We start from the raw sequence: 7399 nt of genomic DNA, 5'->3' as shown, positions 1-7399 counted from the left end.
GCAAGGTACATAATGCACTCTGTGCCTCAGTTTCGTCATCTGTAAGTAACAATAACTACATCATTGAGTTGTCGTGAGGAGTCAGAATGAAAACATGTAGAGTACTTAGACATTGACATCAAGCAAGTGATCAATAAATGTTAGTCATTATTATTAATGACTATGGGGCTAAAAGGTTAAATGTGTTATCTCATTCCATTCTCAAAAAAACATTCAAAGATAGAGGGTGTGTTATCTTTGAGATAGGAAACTGAGGTTCAGAATTTACCTTACCCCAAGGTCAGCTAGTCAGTGGTGGAGCTGGGATTTGAGCCTAAGCAGTTTGGCTCCAGTGTCCATGCTATTCACTTTGCCCAATACCTCTTCTGTGTTTCAAGCAGGTAAGTGGGTTCCCTATTAAAGTTCTGTTGCCCTTTGGGAAAGGAACATTTGTGTGAGTAATCCGTGAGAAAAGGAAAAGTTTAGAGGAAGCATGATGGACTTGAGATTCTACCTGAAGAAGCCACCCCTCTATCAACATGCCTACTGAAAAGGAAAACACACTTCTAGGTTGCCTACAATGCGTGCACACACATGCACACATATATACACACACACTCATTAATGAAAGCTTGCAGAGCTGCAAAGGCAAGAAGTCAATTTCGCTCACTTTCAACAGGAGAGAGATATCTTGAATATCAAATGATGTAAGACCGGTATCAAGGACCTTCCCCCTAGACTCTGCTGCCTGGATCCTTCGCAAGCCAAGTGCCCCCATGCAATGCATCGAGTGACTAGCCCTGACTCCTGCCTACTCCACGTGTCCTGTGCCCCGACCCTCCCTTCTGCCATCAATGCCCTTGCCATCAATGCACAATGTGATCCAGAGAAAGGAGGCACACATCCCTTCTTTATACTGCTCTGTACCATGAATTACATCTTTTAATCACTGACCACACTGCATCATATGGTTGCTTCCTTAACTGTACCATAATTCTACAATTCCTACTACTTCTAAAACTTCTCATTCATTGAACATCAGTTACATGTAATATACTGTACTAGTAATACTATACACATTATGTCATCCTAATAACCACCGTATGAGAAAAACACAGTAATCTCCATCTTCCTGATTCTGACATTGAGGCTCAAAGAGGTGAACAAACTTGGCTCAAGTTAATTCTACACTCTTTCCTACTACTCCTCTTTCTGGTTTTTCTACTTCTAGAGCCTAGCACAATGTTCATTACACAGAGAAGTACCTGGTGTGCATTTGTTGAGGATTGCACCTGGAGATACACGGCCCATGTTTCCAGCATGCACTATATCTGACTAGGGGTGCTGCCTAGTCCCAAGCCAGACTCCAGTATCTGGAGCAGTCACACAGGAACATCTGCTGGGGACCCTAGAGCAGTGAGTGAATACACTACCCTCAAGTACCCCTAGAGTCATTGCTGACTCTGCTAGTCCAGGTGGTTAACAGCTGAAAAAAGAGAGAGAAGAGGAGAGAAAAGAGCATGCATGTTCTGTCTGCTGTCCTTCTCTCCCATCATCAACTGCCATGCATCCATTGGCACTACACTGCAGCCAAACTGAAATGGAAGTTCCTCCTGGCCAGGCGTGGTGGCTTATGCCTGGAATCCCAGCACTTTGGAAGGCCGAGGTGGGAAGATCACTTGAGGTCAGGAGTTTGAAACCAGCCTGGCGAAGATGGTGAAACCCCATCTCTACTAAAAGTACAACAATGAGCCAGGCGTGGTGGTGCATGCCTGTAATCTCAGCTACTGTGGAGGGTGAGGCAGGAGAATAGCTCGAGCTTGGGAAGTGGAGGTTGCAGTGAGCTGAGATGGCACCACTGCACCCCAGCCTGGGTGACAGAGTAAGACTGTGTCTCCAAAAAAAAAAAAAAAAAAAAAGTTCCTTCTTAGGCATGCCACACTTTGCCAGTTCAAGGCCCTGGGCCTTGCCCATGAATAAAACATCTCTTGAGTTTTTCTTATTCAACATCTATTTTCTACCTGTCCTGCTTTTTCACTGGGGAACTATCCTACCTGAGATCTCAATCCAGGTGGTTAAGGTGCCCCTCATTCAACCGTGGTTTCAAGGGAAAGTTGGTGACCCAGGTCTGGCTACTTGGAGCGCTTTGTCTCTTGAGAGATTGATGTGGGATATTGGCAAAGATCCCAAAATAGGCCACAGAGAGGCATCATAGCTTAGAGATGAGGAACATGGACTAAAGAGTCAGACTCTCAGGATTCAAAACCTGGTTCTATTACTTACTGGCTGTGTGACCTTGGGCAAGGTACATAACGCACTCTGTGCCTCAGTTTCCCCATGCATTAAATGGAGCTAATAATGAGTGAAGATTAAATGAACTTATTCCAGTAAAGCACTTGGAACAGTGCCACCTAAGCAAGGATGTGCGATTATTGCTGTTCCTCAGTACCAGGACTTCTGCATAAACCACTGGGAAAGGGGGCATCTCATTACTTTGGCAATGCTTAATTGTGGTTGTAAGCCTGGAGAGGTCAGTGACAGTGTGCCTGAAAAAGAAAAACAGAAAAACAGAATGTACCAGAGAAACACAGAGATGAAGGACGAAAAGAAACAGGAATAGTGAGTCCCAACATTTGGGAACATAAAAACCTTACTATGCCAAAAGCCATTGGCACTCTGGACTTTTCAAGCCCTCATATCTTTTGTTTTCTACTTAAGCCAGGTGATTCATTCCTTGTTTTGATATCAAGTGCATTTGTACTCAAACTTTAGTGAGCGTTAGAATCACCTGAGGATTTCTTCAACCAGAATTCTGGGCCCACCTCCAAAATACCTAATTTAGCAGGGGTATTATTACATAGATTCTGTGGCTGCTGCAACAAATCACCACAAACTGGGGCGGCTTCAAACAACCAGAAATCTGAAATCAGTATGCCTGGGCAAAAATCAAGGTGTCAGCAAGGTGGTCCTCCCTCTGGAGCATCTGGGGAACAATCTTTTCTTTGCCTCTTTCAGCTTCTGGCGGAAGCTGGCATTCTGTGGCTTATGGTTGCCTCACTCGGTCTCTAACTCCATCTTCAAACTGCCTCTCCACTGTGCATGTCACATCTCACTGTGCTTCTTTCTTCTAAGGGCACTCATTATGGTCTTTCAGACCTGTCCAGATAATTCAGAATAATCAACCTATGATAAGATGCGGCGTAACATCTGCAAAGACCCTTTTTCCAAACAACATAATATTTATAGGTTCTAGGAGTTAGGATCTGATGATACCTTTGAGGATCATTATCAGACTATACTAGATATGAGAATTTACATTTCTAATACATTTCTAGGTCATGCTAATGCTACTGGTCCAGGGAATACACTTTGAAAACCAGTGAGCTAGTGACTTCCTGCTAATACTTCAAAATTTGGCATAGAAGCTGTGAGTCCTTTCTTTCAACCTCCAGGTGGGTTTGACCACCTCTGATTTTGTGTCTTTTCTCTGCCTTGAACTTTCCCTCTATCTTCTTCAACTGTCACAAAGTATGACATTTTTTGTTTGCAATTTTGACTCATTTAATGCCCTGAAATCTTTGTCTTATTTTTATATCTCTATTACTTAGTTTAAAATATGGCAGGTGTTCAGTAAATTCTCAGTACTTGGAATTGAAAGGCCAAAAGAGCAAGGAGATATTCCTAACTCTATTCAGAACTAAGTCAATGTGAAAACTGTCACCAAGTGAGCCATGCCAGCTTGCACTCTGATATCCCATTATTCTTTCAACATTGTTCAGGAATTAACAGTATTTCACCATTTCATTTTCATTGAGTTGAGATCACAGAAAAATGACTGAGGGGCTCCAAAACTGGGCTTTGTGGGTGATTATTATTCCAACTATAATAGCTATTCTCATATTTCTCTTATAAGAAGAATCTGCTCCAGGTGAAATTGTGAAGAAGGCCCAGTATGCAGTAATAAGTGTTGTTTGTCATGCTTCTCCCTCCACAAGCATCTTTTATTCCATCTCTCAAGTTGGTCTCTTGTTTCATGCTCCTTGCTATGTCATGAAACTCCTGAAAGCAGAGGCGGACTGTATTCATCTCTGTATTCCTATGGTACCTGGCACAGTATCTGGTACACAGGAGGGGTCCAGCTAAGATTTTTCAGAATTAAAATATATCTGTATGCAATTCAGCTAGAGATTCGCTCTTCCACCTTTGTAGCTGGCATCATTAGTGTCTCAAATGCTAAAAATCTCATTCCCAGCAGCTTCCTGCTAGGATAGGCTGGAGAATGGGAGCTGTCCAGGGGAGAGTTTTCTTTTGCCCTTCAACCTCTCACACTTGAAAGCCTTCCCCCTCACCTTAGATTGCACAAAGCCAAAGCTTAGCCACAGTTCTTGATTAATTGGCAAGGTTCTCTCCCTTGAAAATATTTGCCTAATTCCCTCAGTCAGATACATCTTTCTTTTCCAATCCTTTCCAGTCCCCTAGGGCACTCTATGTTTACCACACATGTGACTCTTCATTCATTCTATAACCATGTCCATGTACATAAAGCCACAGACCTAGTATACTGAACTGGAATTTATAGACTCATTTAAGTCTCCCCCAAAGCCCATGACAAAGTGGTTAATATGAATCCTCAATACTGAGCAACTATTGATTTTAAGATGCACCATAGGTTGTATGTAGCCTTTCAGCAAAAACATGAGAAAGTAATGAAAAGATAAAGAGAACAAAAGTCACTATGTTACAATAATGAGCATGATAACTAACGTTTCTAAAGAGTTCACCACATAGCAAACTCACCGCTTTACATGTAATATATCACTTAATCTTCATCACTCCATATATGCTATGAGATTTTTATTTCCATTATTCTCAAGGAGAAAACACAGCTCCAGAAAAGCTCCTGCAGTAAGCAAGTGATGGAGCTAAGATTTGCACTCGGGCAATTTGCTTGAGTTCCATAGCCTATGCCCTTGGACAATAAACTTTATGTTTAATCAAAATATAGAATACACAGAGAAAAGTGTGAAGCTCAGTGAATTTTCACAGAGTTAAAACACTCATGTAATCACCAGCCATAACAATCAATCAAACATTATCAGCATCACATAAGCCCACTCATAGTTCCCCATGTCACCACCCTCTCCATCGCCCAGAAGTAATCCCTATCCTTTCTTCTAACATCATAAATTAGTTTTCTACTAATTAGTAAAACTAGTTTTTTTTTTGTTTTTATATAAACATATTAATATTATTTTGTGTTCGGTTTCCAAAATTCTGTATTATATTTGTTAGATTCATCCAAGGTGCTATGTATGGTTACTGTGTTCTTTCATATTCATTGTTAAAGATATTCTATTGTGTTATTATTCCATAATTTATTTATCTAATTTTTCGCTGACGAGTATTTGTATTTTTTTTTCTAGCTTTCTAGCAGTACAAATGAGTGCTTCTATTCGTATTTTTGTAAGTCCTACTTGTGGTACACATTTCCATATTTCTGTTATACATACCCTTATGGGTGAAGCTGATGGGCTATAGGAGATATAGGAGATATATACCTCCAACTTTAGTAGATACCACTCCACAGGTTTACATAGTGGTCATACTTATTTATATTCTCACTATAAAAATATGAAAGCCACAGTTGTTCCATATCCTTCCTAACATTTGTTATCATTAGTTATTTTAAATGTAGCTGCCTTGGTAAGTCACAGTCTGTACATTTAACTACTAAGTTGTTCTGCCTACTCTAGTGTGAGATCTCATAATTGTCCAAGAATTTATCACAGATTAAAAATCAAAGAATCAACTTGCAATGCACGTTCAAGCTTTCCTTTCCAATCCTACTGTAATGCTTACCTTCCGTTTTCCTTTAACTCTGCTTTTCCACGTAGTCTTTCCTCTAATCTCTCTGTTGTGATTCCAGGGCGGTATTATTGGCTATCTATAATTATGATCTATTATTTATTAAATTTCTAACATATCATCTGACTGGAACTTGTTAATTCTCTAAACGCCCATGATATGCTTGCCTGGGCAATGTCATGTCAAAGAAGGTTTATTAGTGCAGCTTGGAAAACTGAATCTACATAGTGCAGATTCTCTCAAATGGTGATGATTGCAATCTTTTATCCCCTATTGCAGATCAGGGATTGAAATGTGGCTTCATCTCTTACTAGTGAAGGCATTACCTCTATGCCTCAGGTTTGTTTATTTATTTTGGAATCTGAAAAATGAGCACTACCTCATGGAACTGATGTAAGAATGTAATAATACTATTGAAGTACTCGGCACTTAGAAAATGATCAATGGATATGAACTATGATTATTATTATTACCTTCTGTGAGGAAGGCACTGTTATTATCCCCATTTTGCAGACAAATAAACGAAAACATAGAGAATTAAACTTGGCCACCGTGATGACACAGTTCACACTTGGTAGAGATGGAATTCTAAAGCAACCCTATCCAACTCCAGAGTATGCGTTCCCATCAGCCAGCCTGAGAGCTGTATCATCTGAATCTCCACTGAAATCATGGATGCAATGTCAACAGGACAGAACTCTGAGGAAAGCTAGTCAAGACTTTCTTTTCAGCTGATTTCTAACAAAGTAACTGTGTCTCTTTAAGAATAGTCTTTTAAACCAGATGGTCCTTGCTTTATCTTTAAAATATGTAATGCAGAGAAACCTTAGCACATGCTTTACTAAAACCTCATATACTTTAATTCTATCAAAGATGAAAACAATGGTAAATATCAATGAATCAGTAGGTGAATGTGTATGTGAAGCTATTTTAGTTTCCAGTAATCGCTGTTTCATACCCTAAGTGCCATCTCTTTATAAACCTATTCTTTTTAAAACATCCTCTTTTGGGAAATGCTAATAGCCTAAAAAAGCATGATAAGTTCATCCCTCCCAGTGAAAGCTGACAAGGTGAGAGTAAAAACATTGTAAAGTAAGAGAGTTGGGTTCTAGGAGCTTTCTGTCAAGATGCCATAGAAATACTGATAGCATCGTGATTTAGAATGACCCAAGGCAACTATGGAGCTGTTGAAAAACAGTCACTGGTAGTTAGGGGGGCCATGATATAGTTCTAGTTCACGAGCCAATAAGCTGTGTACAAGTCAGTCTTAGAAGTAAAACTACTCTATTCTTGGTAACATCAAAATTTCTAGAATGCTTCCCCTAATCAAATTGAGAGAAATAAACCCTCCACTAGAAAGCTCCGGAACAGTGCTAAGATCAGATCTAAGACCACAGACTTAATTAAATCAATAAACATTTAATAGATGTCCAATATGTACTAGGGGCTAGGGATTAAAAAGCTAAATAAGTTATTTTCCTTGACCTTGAGAAGTGCACCATAATGGGGCAGAATGATATGTAAGCATCTAATTAGTACGCAGTAGAGTAAGTCT

At 39.9% G+C, this 7399-nt stretch overlaps 1 protein-coding gene across 1 annotated transcript in view; it reads right to left on the bottom strand.

Annotated features, from left to right (window-relative positions):
• LOC105538642 (astrotactin-2) overlaps positions 1-7399 on the bottom strand; it is an 844928-nt gene that overhangs the window by 389913 nt on the left and 447616 nt on the right. The window lies entirely within an intron of this gene.

This window comes from Mandrillus leucophaeus, unplaced genomic scaffold, assembly GCF_000951045.1.
Source record: "Mandrillus leucophaeus isolate KB7577 unplaced genomic scaffold, Mleu.le_1.0 Scaffold196, whole genome shotgun sequence".
In the NCBI taxonomy this organism is placed as follows: domain Eukaryota; kingdom Metazoa; phylum Chordata; class Mammalia; order Primates; family Cercopithecidae; genus Mandrillus; species Mandrillus leucophaeus.
The sequence above is the reverse complement of the archived record's forward strand: the minus strand, read 5'-3'. Positions and strand labels throughout refer to the sequence as shown.